This window comes from Lycorma delicatula, chromosome 1 (assembly GCF_047948215.1).
Source record: "Lycorma delicatula isolate Av1 chromosome 1, ASM4794821v1, whole genome shotgun sequence".
NCBI lineage: Eukaryota > Metazoa > Arthropoda > Insecta > Hemiptera > Fulgoridae > Lycorma > Lycorma delicatula.
The window spans coordinates 233,283,330-233,295,590 of record NC_134455.1 but is presented as its reverse complement, the minus strand read 5'-3'; the positions used below and the strand labels follow the sequence as shown (position 1 = coordinate 233,295,590).

Here is a 12,261-nt window from a genome sequence, read left to right as displayed (position 1 = left end):
CTGATGGGTCTAGAACGGATGGTTAGTAGAAGGGTCTATTAAAATATCCATATCCCTAGGGTCAAAATAATGTTGGTCCATGCTAAAGTATCGCAGGAATGCACATTTCATTGCACAATACTTGGAACGCACATTAATTTTTTTAAATCGAGGAAAAGCCACGCACCCCTCACGTGTGTGCGTGGGTGCGTGTAGCTTGATGATATTTGTTGTGTCTCCCCGTCGGTCCAGCAATCCATCCCCGCCCTGCGCGTGTACTGAGCTTTCTAAACTTTATTTAATAATGATATTCAATCTACGGTAATGCTCACCAATTTATAGACATAAGGTAATTTCTACATAAGAATTATGTATTCCTTATTAAGGGTACTACGAACCGCTTAATGTACACAGATATATAGACGTATTAAAAATATTCATCGTTTTATTAAGCGATTCTCTTTATCTCTCTCATACGCTCATAAAATATATTTAGGTGATAATATTAAATAAACAACATACATTGTTGAAAAAACCGAACCAGAATGGAAAATAATTTTCTTGTCTAATAATGCAGTTACGTGTGTCTGTCTTTGTGCGTTTTTAATTATTAACAGCTGTTATGAGAATATCTGCTGTAAAAATTTAAAGAAATCTGTTACTAATAAAAATAAATATTCCAACATACTGCTGTTTACTAATAGCCGTTAGTCTATTATAAACATCAAGTTATAGCTACGGAAACTTTCCGGAAATAAAATTTTAATGAATATTACTTTGAAGGTAAAAAATAAATTATTTTATTAAAGTTAAATATTTTATTATATAAAAAAAAAATCATGATGTAAATTATTTTACTAGTTTAAAGCGATTAAATTTACTGAACCCTCATCTCTGAAAAAAGACGAGATTATAACCTCGTTGAAAAGTATACCTTATGTTTCTTAAAAATTTTTATAGAATTATTATATTTTCTTCAAAAACTCACAATCCTTTATAGTATTAAAATTTCTAGGCTTCAATTAAACTTCTAATTTCAATTTCAATTTCAATTAACTGTTGCGTTTCAATTGTTACGTACTTTTATTAAAATTATGCTTTCATTTAAAAAAATTACATTAAACCCTACACCAGGGGTGTCAAACACGCGGCCCGAGATGAACATTTTTGCGGCCCAGTCAATATATCCGACGCAAAGTAAAAATAAAATAGAAATGTGAATTAGAAACGAAACCAGCATATAAAATTATAATATACTTTATTTATAAACTATACGTATTATTTTAAATTGTACGCGCGGAAATGTAAAATTCTAATTGGCTGAAATGGAGTCCGTTTCACACTAAGCTATCAACGGCAAACTGCTACTCATCAGTTGATACACCTAACCTAATAAGACGTAGTTATACATACGTTATCTTACAAGTGGTTATGATTATTGATTAATTTATATTACGCTTATTGATTTGTGCAGTTATTCTCCGCTTGGTAAGTTAATATTCAAGACAAAACATTGGTATTGCAATTTAAATGTTTTATTATTTTGTGTTAACAATTGCTTATTTATTTCAGCCATTTGTATTCAATATGTCTATATCGAAGCCAAGTGGTAGTTAAACTAAACGAAAAATCGTCGACGAAAATCGAATATTCCAAGTAAAATGGGAATTGGAATATTTTTGCTGTGAAGTAAATGGTAAAATAATATGATTGATTTACAATAGTACCATTAATGTACCGAAGGTATATAATATTAAACGTCATTACGAAAATCATCAATCAAAATATGATAATTACGAAGGATTAATGAGACAAGAGAAGTTGAAAGAGCTCAAGTTCGGTATGAAAAAACAACAGTCAATATTTAGTATAGTATTGCAAGAAAATGAAAAGGGGGTACATGCAAGCTACGTCTTGTCCGAGTTGATAGCTAAACACTCGAAGCCTTTTACTGAAGGTGATTTCATCAAGAAATGTCTAATTAAAGCTGCAGAAATTGTTTGTCCTGAAAATTCGAAGGCTTTTCAAACAATTTCTTTGTCTCGAAATACAGTTGCGGAAAGAATTACCGACTTGCCGCCAGTTTAAGTGATCAGATCAAAGCAAAATCATCTAGTTTTGAAAGTTTTTCCATCGCCTGTGATGAGAGTACGGACATTGGTGGCATAGCTCAATTAGCTGTGTTTCTTTGTGCTTGCGACAAGGATTTAACCATTTTTGAGGAATTATTGGAGCTAATACCGATGCATAGTACTACTACAGGACATGATATATTTAATAGTGTTTTTGAACTTCTGCAAAAATACAATCTACATCTGTCAAAATTAAATTCTGTAGCTACAGATGGCGCTCCTTCCATGACCGGAAAAACAACGGCTTCGTAGCATTACTACAACAAAAACTTAGTGAAATTCACTGTTCAAAAATTCATTATACGCATTGCATTATACATCAAGAAGTACTATGCACGAAGGTAATCAAAATGGAGAATGCTTTGTCATATATAAAAAAAAGTTATAAATTTTATAAGATCTCGAGGCTTAAATCAACGACAATTCACTGCTTTCTTAAGTGAATTAGATAGTACATATTCAGGTTTATCCTATATAGCGAGGTACGTTGGTTATCTTGCTCCAAGGTTCTCAAACAATTCTGGGATTTGAAAGAAGAAATATGTAAGATAATCTTTAAACAAGGTTTAAAGATTTTAATTCTTTGGAAGACAAATTTTGTTCGTTTTCTTCAATTTTCTCAATAAATATAGACTCAGTACCCAGTAATATGCAAATGGAAGTGATTGAGATTCAGTGCGACTCAAATTTGAAGGCAAAATTCATTGAAGTGGGTGTGCCTGAATTTTACAAATATTTACCGGCAAGGTTTGAAAATACTCGAAAATTCGCATATGAAATTATTTCCATGTTTGGTAGTACTTATCAGTGCGAGCAATTATTTTTCTGTTATGAATGGAAATAAATCTCCTGTCCGAAACTGTATTAATAACGCTCACGTCGGGTCAATTTTGAAAGTAGTCTCGGCCAATAAAATTTCTCTCGAAATAAGAAAGATAGTAGCAGAGAAGAGATGTCAAGTATCAGGACGTAAACAATAATTTAACTTTATATATGTTTATTACAATGTACTATTTAAAATAAAAATATTTGTTTCTATGAACATTGATTTTTTTTTTTGCGACCCACCTAAAGTTAAGCATTGTTTATTTGGCCCAAGTTAGCTTTTTAGTTTGACACCCCTGCCAAAAGAGTTTATTTATTTCTATCCAACTAATTGAGTAACATTTTTTAAAGTTTTATTCTTTTATTTTTAAACCTGTTTAAATATTTTTTACTTAAATGATAATCTTTAAATCCATCTTTCTAAGACTGCGAAATTTATTTATTTCCTTCTCTCTGCTGAATATTCTCAATTATTATACAAACAGGCTAATATGCGTCACAGCTGTCTCTTTAAGTTATCCGAAAGAAATTTGACAATCTCACTTATGGGATGTTTCTTGGAGGCTGGCAATTGAGGGTGTACATGGCGAAGGTAAAGGATATACGGAATAGAAGAGCAGGAGAAGCAGACAGGGAGACAGAGCGCGCGCGCGCACACACACACACACACACACACTACACACACACAATACACACACAATACACACACTACACACACACACACACACACACTACCCACACACACTACCCACACACACTACCCACACACACTACCCACACACACTACCCACACACATACCACACGCACACACTACACACCACACACTACACCCACACCCACATACACACACACACACACTACACACTACACACAACACACTACACACTACACACACACAACACACTACACACACACACACAACACACTACACACTACACACACACCACACACACACACACACACACACTACACACACACACACACACACACACACACACACACACACACACACACACACACTTTAACTTAGGCATGTTTTAACTAAAGTTTTTTATGAAAATTCTTTGAATAAGATTAATTTTACTACGAACTTAAAGACTGATCCACTGGAATTTATTCTTCGTTAGGTTTTGATAAAAAAAAGAGTTTCCAAACATTTTACCCCTGAAAATGAATTACTAAAAACTTTCGCGAGATTTTAACTACAAAATTTATTCGATAAATATTATTTTTGATAGATCACATACCCAAATGGTGGTAGATGCTAAGAAATGAGAATTCAGCCGCTCCCGGAAATAAAGGAACCGTTTTAATAATCAATAATCATCCCATGAATGGCCTATTAGGTAGAGCGAGAAGTAAACTGGTTTTCCTTTGCTTTTTACACCGAACCAAATATACCGAGCACATTGCACACTGTGCCCACCGAAATCAAGGTTATTTTCAACAATGCAATTTACGAGTATCTTTGCTGTATTCACCGAAAGAGCAGGGTATTTAACGAGCCGCTTGAACATTAAATTTTTTCATCCACTCGACCGTTAGAAAAAAGGATGTTATGCGAAATTATAAATTAATGTACTTCCTTTCTCTTCTGAAATAATGAGTTACGTACGCTATTTACTACTTTTCAATATTATTTAAATTGGATACTAAGATTTATTAAAAACTTTTATACTAGAATAATTAATCCTCAGGAATGAACTGTAAATATATTTTCATTTAATTATGTTCTCGTTTTTTACACAGCGTTTGAAAAGTCGTTGTGGAGTATGCTTTAGAATTATGTGGTGGATTCCGCCTCGTCCGGCCTTACGTTGGTTGCCCTAAGGGTTCGTTGGGCGTTGTTCACTAATAAATAAAGACGGCAATTGTTGAGTTTTTTGAAAAGTTTCCAAATACTCCTGTTCCCCACCGCAATGCGGTTCAAACTCTTATCAAAAAATTACGGGCAGCAGGCTTTGTTGAAGACGCTGATCGAAGTGGAAGACAACGAAAAACTAAACGAACAGAAGCTGCTTGATATTTCGGAAGCTATGGCCGAAAGTCCATCAAAGTCAATGCGTAAATTAGCACAGCATTAAGATATCAGACTCCCCGGCGTGGGCGGGAAGTCAGAGCGGGAATACCCCGCTATGACTTCTACACGACGTCTACCCTAAGCCCGACATAGCAAGCTTAGGGTTCTGATGCTCCAACGAATTAACTGTGGGATACCTATAAGTGAAGCTAAAAGACAGATGCTTGAAGAGGGGCAGGTACAGTGGGAAACATCAGACACTAGAGGCTGGACCAAAAGAATAATTCCCCAAATCAGTATATGGATCAACAGGAGGTACGGAGAGGTGGGCTTCCATCTCACACAACTGTTAACTGGACACGGTGAGTTTGGGGCCTACCTCCATCGTTTTGGTAGGCGGATGACCTCAGACTGCTGATACTGTAACGAAATTGACCGTTGAGCACTCGATATACAGATGTAATAGATGGGACGAGATTAGCACTCATTTGGGATAAGTCAATTGCATCCGGAAAACACGCTGCAGTACATGCTAAAATGAAAAAATGAATGGGATAACGTAGCCTCCATGGTACCAAAATAACATAAATCAAGGGGAGAGACGCTAGGGAGTGGGATGGGGACAGATGCTGGAGGTAGGGAAATACAAGAACAGCCCTGCTCATGAGAGGGCAGTTCATTGAGGTGGACCGCTCTCGATCATTGACTGGGGACCCCTTGAGTTAGGGGAAAAGACCAGATACCCGGCTAGATCCCCTCTTTGGAGAGGAACTGGTTTGAGGAATGGCACAAAGAAAAGACCGAATCCCGCCTACTGGGTGAGCAACCCTCGCAGGGCACGGCATCGCCGGATCCTGTGGGGTCCCGGGAGGTTAGAGGCCAGACAACTACTGAGGATGCGCAATGCAGTGGTCTTGGGGAGATACCAGACTTACTACCGCATATAAAGCTGTAAGAAAAGAACTGAAACAGTTACAGTTACAGTGTGTTACAGTATTCTGTATAAACAAACTTCATTAGTAAGTTAGTCACGGTTGGTTCCAACAAGATGATGTCACAGCGCATACAGTTTACAGGTCAATGACTTTTTTAAGAAATGTCTTTGGTTGACTAATTATTTTGAGGGTTTATGGTCTACACTATCGCCTGGTCTGACACCCACCAGATTAATTTCTATGGGGGTGGCGAAAGAAGCAGTGTATCGCAACATACCAATGAATGACAAACTAAAATCTGCAATAACCGCATTCGTACGAGATATTCCAGTACATCAGCTAGTTAAAGTGTTTGTAAACAAATTGAAACGTGTGCGGTGTTGTACTGATGCTGAAGGAAGTCATTTTCAACATTTTATAAACTATTCCAGTTACTGTCATATCCCTTTCTATAAAATAATGAAATAAAAAATACAAAGTAATAATTAAGAAAGTTTTGTCATTACACTTTCATAATTCCGGTGCACAGCGACTTTCCGAACGTACTGTATATGAACCCGGAGTACGTGGTAACTAATACATCTACGGACAAAATGAGTGTTACTAGTTTTAATAAAAGTATTAGTAATAAATAGTTCTGCTAGAAAAAGAAAGATGAATTAGAGAAACAGCGCGAGTAATAGAAGATATGAAGTAGTCTCAGTGAAAGTTATAGTTCAGTCGTTTTAATTTTCTGTGAAGTGTACTTCAATTTCAGAATTGTTTGTTGGCCGTTCTTTGCACTATATTACCGCATAATATGCTGCCTTGAATGAAATGCGAATTAAAATGTGAACTTTTACAAAATATATTGTGTTTTACCGGTTTCTGTCATTATGGTGTTAGAATTATGTTTAGCAATCATGTTAGCCAGCAATATGTTTGGATATTTACTGCACAACAACACATTTGCTTTGAGACGTCACGGTTTATGAACTCGGGCATAAGTAAGAATCGAGAAGACTCATCCCGCATTCAGTTTTATTCTGTCTTTTTTCAAGTAACGCATATCGATTCTGTCATTTGGATATAAGCAACCATGGCAGATTCTACAAAAGTTTTAATATGATTATAATCAGTGAGGTGGAGATACTATACATACTTACTATCTAGGCCGCGATATGCTTCTTCGATACACTTTTTTAAGGCTAATGTCATTCTACGATCAGTTATGGATAAGATCTTTTTTTGGGTTTTCGGCAAGCATCTATTTCGACACGATTCATCTATTTGGTCGACCTTCTTTTACTGTTTGGCCTCCAGAACCACCAGATGTATTACCTTCAGAGGATGAGTGAGGATAGTATGTATAAATGTAAATGAAGTATAGTCTCAGGTCGACCATTCCTGAGATGTCTGGTTAATTGAAACCCAACCACCAAAGAACACCGGTATTCACGATCTAGCATTCAAATCCGTATAAAAGTAATGCCTTTAGTATGATTCGAACCTTAGAAATCTAGATTTTGAAATCAGCAGATATGCGATGACGAGTTAATTACTAGACCAGCCCGGTGGGCTTATCCTTGTCCACCTATTTTAATAAGCGGGCTGCAATAACTGATTAGCGGACATCTCCCTTAAATATTTCCAATCGGTCCTTTAATTTTTAACAATCTGCAATTCCTTTTTGCAAAATCTGAACAGTGTAATAATTAACCTTATTAGTAAGTAAATAATATTATTTTAAAGGCAATCGAATGCCTCCAACAACGTGCCATCTCTAATCCTTTTTCACCTCTGCATGTTAATCGTTCAGATTTTTGAGCAATACAGTTTGATGATTGATTTCACCAATCTGTTTTGAAGCATTACTCCTGAGCTTTCTGATTATCCATCACGCTCTGACTGGATAATTTACATTGTAACAAGAAGTAAAGTACAGGCCGACAAAAAACAGAATGAACGGCACAAGTAAATTGATATAGATAGGAGAGCAATACATTACACTGACTTAAGATAAATTATTTAAGATGGGTTTGATAAGGACTATTACAATATAATAATTTCCAAATCTCTTAACTGAGATTTGTTTCTCTGACTGTGACATTATACATATTTACAGCAGAATACCGTATGTACTAAACTACAAAACAACTTGCAAATTTATTACAATAACTGAGGGTATGTAATATGAAAGACACGCGGTTGTTCTTAGAAAATTAACAAGTAATATTCTCTTATATTTAACAAGTTAATAATAATAAGTTAATCTCTTATAATTAACTAGATTTCAAATTAAGACTGTCAAGAAAAAATCGATATAATTAGTATTCTTTTTTTATATTAAATAAACCTATTGCTTCAGGAAAAAAAATAATTGAAAACACATTTTTAGCATTATTTGTTGAGCATTCAACCATCAAGAGATCAATCTAAATGAAATAACTATTTAAAATATTTTTGTTTGTAATGCCTAATGGGTTAAAAGTGATTTATACCACCTGTAACAGATTTCAATACATTTACTAACAATTTTAAATTGCATATAAATTGCATAGAAATATGTAATTAAACACCAAAATCATATCCAACTTTAATTTCAATATAAATTCATCTTTCTTACTACCCGTTATTCAATATTACTTCTGCTCTTATAGCGCATATTTTATGATTGTTGGCGATTGAGGCTTAAATTAATAATTCTTTTAGGAAGCAAATTTTTTGCTGTATTTAAACTTTGAATGTCAGATTGATAGATTTTTTACTCTCCTTACTATTTCGTTAGCAACTTCATACTGTATGGGTAGATCACGAAAAAATAGTTACAATAAACGTTGAAGGAGGCGGAAGAGTGAAAACGATTACTGAAACATGACATAATTTTTCAAATGGAAAAAAGCGGAAGAAGAAATTTGTACACGTTTTTAACACAAAATTTATTTTGAGTTCAGGCAACGACGGGAATCCACTTCATTCAATTTTTACGTGGGGTGCGTTTATTCTTGACAGTGCATATTCAACAGTTGTTTGAAATTCACACACGATCAGTATTTTTGCTCTTGTTTTATGAAAATTACGTGCTATGAGAATATGCTGATAGAAAACACTGAGATACTGATTCTTGAGGTATATTTTAATTCCAGGACCCAAATACATATTTCTGTTTGAATAAAAATTTTCATAAATTTGACATAAGCACTGTTATACAATAAATGCTCATACGCTGTAATGACGTCATAATAATAGTCTAAAAATACAGTAACTGTATAGTAGCGTTTACAGTAGAAGTAAGAATTTAAAGACAGTTTATTATAGTAGAGCTAAATGTTCAAAATAGTATATTTGTCGTCTTATACCACCGTAACTTTTATAATCGCGTTACAGTCTTGCAGAATAATATCAGGTATAAGTAGAATTTCATTATTCTCGCCGTTTGAATGTTGTGTAATTGGTAAAAGAAATAAAATACCTCGGTATTCTAGTTGATGTTACTTAAGTCTGAGAAGATACATGAATTAGTCAAAGTTAAAAATGCTTGCGTTACCTAAACATTTTTATATGCTCAGAACTCTGTGATATTGAGACATTCTCTTCTATTTTAAATTAAGTAGTTCAAAACTCGAATATGGATTTGGGGACGTACTTGTACAAGCTTAAAGGCTCTAATTACTCTACAAAAATCATTTATTCCAATTATAATGAATAAGCGTAGAATTGAGCATATAAGATCATTATTTAGAATCCTTAGGATAGCACCATTTAGGAACATATATTTGTAAATTTTTTTTACATTAGAAGTAAAGAATGAAGAAATGAAAGAACTCAGGTATTAAGGAATGTGTTTGATAAATTTGTATGTAAACCTGAATTGATGATTTATAAAAATATTTACTCATATTCAGCTCAAAAAATAGTTAATAGGACAAAGCTTTTTAAAATAATCAGGGAATTCATATTTCATCAGGATGATGTTCTTTATATGATACTAGCGAATATGCGCAAAAGAATTCTCCAGTCAATCTTTTATTAACTCAGTTATAAATAAATTATTATTATTATAATAAGACTAGGGTTTACTAATGAAATTTTGTACCCAAATCTTTTAGGAAGCCAAAAAAAGTAGTTAATAATTAACATTTTCCAAATGGGTTAGATCGGTTGAAAAACTCCGGCTTTATACCATTCCAAATAGGTCTTGACCTCGGGATGTCTTCTTATTAATCCTTAGCAAAAATGTATGCGATATATACAATAACACAAGTGTAATACACCTATGTAATAGATAAGTAATTGCCATTTAAAAAATTGATTAATAAAAGATTTTTTCATTTCAATTAAGGACACGTCAATACAGGTAACAGGGAAAAATGTTTAAATCAGGCCTTTAAACATGTCTTGCGTTAAAAGTGTTTTGTGCAAGAATATTTAGTGTAATTAATTATTGACCTCTACGTCATTTAAATAAAGAACCCATATTTCACGCAAAATATATTACTTTAATAATCTAGAACCTTTTTCTACTTTTAGTTAATCAGAAATGGAGAAACATTTTTTATTTCAACAACTGAAGCTATAGTACAACCTGCTTGAAGATTTTATTCGGTTGTTATTAACATTTCTGATTTGCAATTTATGTACAATGTAAATAGCGAGGCGGATTAGATGTTTTTTTGATATAATTTTTTAATTAGTTCTCTCTTATAAAATAATTTTGTTTGCAGGCACGATTAAAAAAATAAAAAGCAGAATTTGATTTTTATGACGTAGATTAGGATTTTTAGTTGAATTAGCGAAATAGAATAGAGCGTAACGTTAGAAAAGTGTGGGAAGAATCAAATAAATTTGCCCCAACTGTATGATTGGAAAGAAGTTGCAAAACGGACAATTTTCATAGCAAACAAAACCAAAAATTAATAATAATTTGTATAACTTCTGTCAATTTGTAGGCTATTAATTTATTTCGAGTTCAGTGCAACATTATTGGATTTTCTCACCGAAATTCATTTCATAGCGCACTTTTTTTTTTGTCTTCAGTCATTTGACTGGTTTGATGCAGCTCTCCAAGATTCCCTATCTAGTGCTAGTCATTTCATTTCAGTATACCTTCTATATCCTACATCCCTAACAATTTGTTTTACATATTCCAAACGTGGCCTGCCTACTCAATTTTTTCCTTCTACCTGTCCTACCAATATTAAAGCGACTCATAGCGCACAACATTAATTATTTCTGTTTTTTATTTGGAAAATTATATTATCCGTTAAAAGTAACACATTTTAACAGAAAAGAAGAGGTCCCCGCTATTAATTAATAAGCACCCATTAAAACTATTAACTAATATTTATTATGGTTACTATCTGAAGTTCATAAAACTAACGGTAATACTGTTAATGCATCTATATTATCTTCGAGAGGATAAACAGTTAAGTGAAATATAACCGATTGCGAATCGATAGCAAATAATAACAATAACGTACGAATGGTACAAATAATGTAAAAGGAAAAAATATTACCCATGAATATAAATTGAATGTCGCGACAACTACTACAAGGTATTTATTTTATCTAACTCCTGTTAAGGATGAATAATTTTAGGAATTCAAACAACTATACATTCAATTCACTGCGGACCCGCTTTTACAAAACTACCACTAGCAAGGGCCTAATAAATAATTAACGGATAAATGAAACTACATGTATATAAAATAAAGCGTAAACTACATTCTCACTTAAGTATTGTTTTTATATGAGACTGTTTTTTCAAATAGTGAAGCAAATTATTACTTAATATTAAGCATTTAGCATATATAAAAAAAAGTCTATTTCATCATTAGTGTTACGATTTTTCTAAATGAGAATATTTCCTTTTAATTTCTTAATTCAATCATCTAATTTTTATAGTACGTTTAACGTTAAATTATATTCTTAACTGTCATATTAATAATTACGATAAAATCAGGTAGATGTTTTATTCGGTAGCAGAATACCAAGTTATGTAAGAATAACTTCAGTTAAAAAAATTAACTTACAACGTACCTTATTTCGAGCTTTCAGTCTGTCACATGCAGCTTTATACACAACTCTTCTAATGCAGACGATGTTACGCGCATTACTGATTCGATGTTGATAAAAGAGTTTAGAAGGAGAAGCCAAACTAGGGCTCCAACGCACGAAAATAACCGAACGTGCACGAAACAACGTGAAATTATATCGCCTAAATTATATCGTGAAATTATTGCGACGATATTATGGTATTTGTTTCTATAATTGTTTCTTTAGCAATAAGATTTTGCTAAAAATCTCTTTGTAAAAAATCCAAGATTTTCTAATTACCCTTAAAGTGAATGCTGATTTTAGAATCAGCACTGTTTCAGGACTTCAAAATAA

The 12,261-nt window shown here is 33.3% G+C and overlaps 1 protein-coding gene across 1 annotated transcript in view; it reads right to left on the bottom strand.

Moving 5' to 3' along the window:
• LOC142329571 (calcium/calmodulin-dependent protein kinase type IV-like) overlaps positions 1-12,000 on the bottom strand; it is a 138,376-nt gene extending 126,376 nt beyond the window's left edge. Inside the window, exon 1 of the mRNA XM_075374260.1 lies at positions 11,911-12,000. The gene's annotated coding sequence lies outside the window, so the exon portion shown is untranslated. The remainder of the gene's footprint in view (positions 1-11,910) is intronic.
• Between the last annotated feature and the right edge of the window lie 261 nt (positions 12,001-12,261).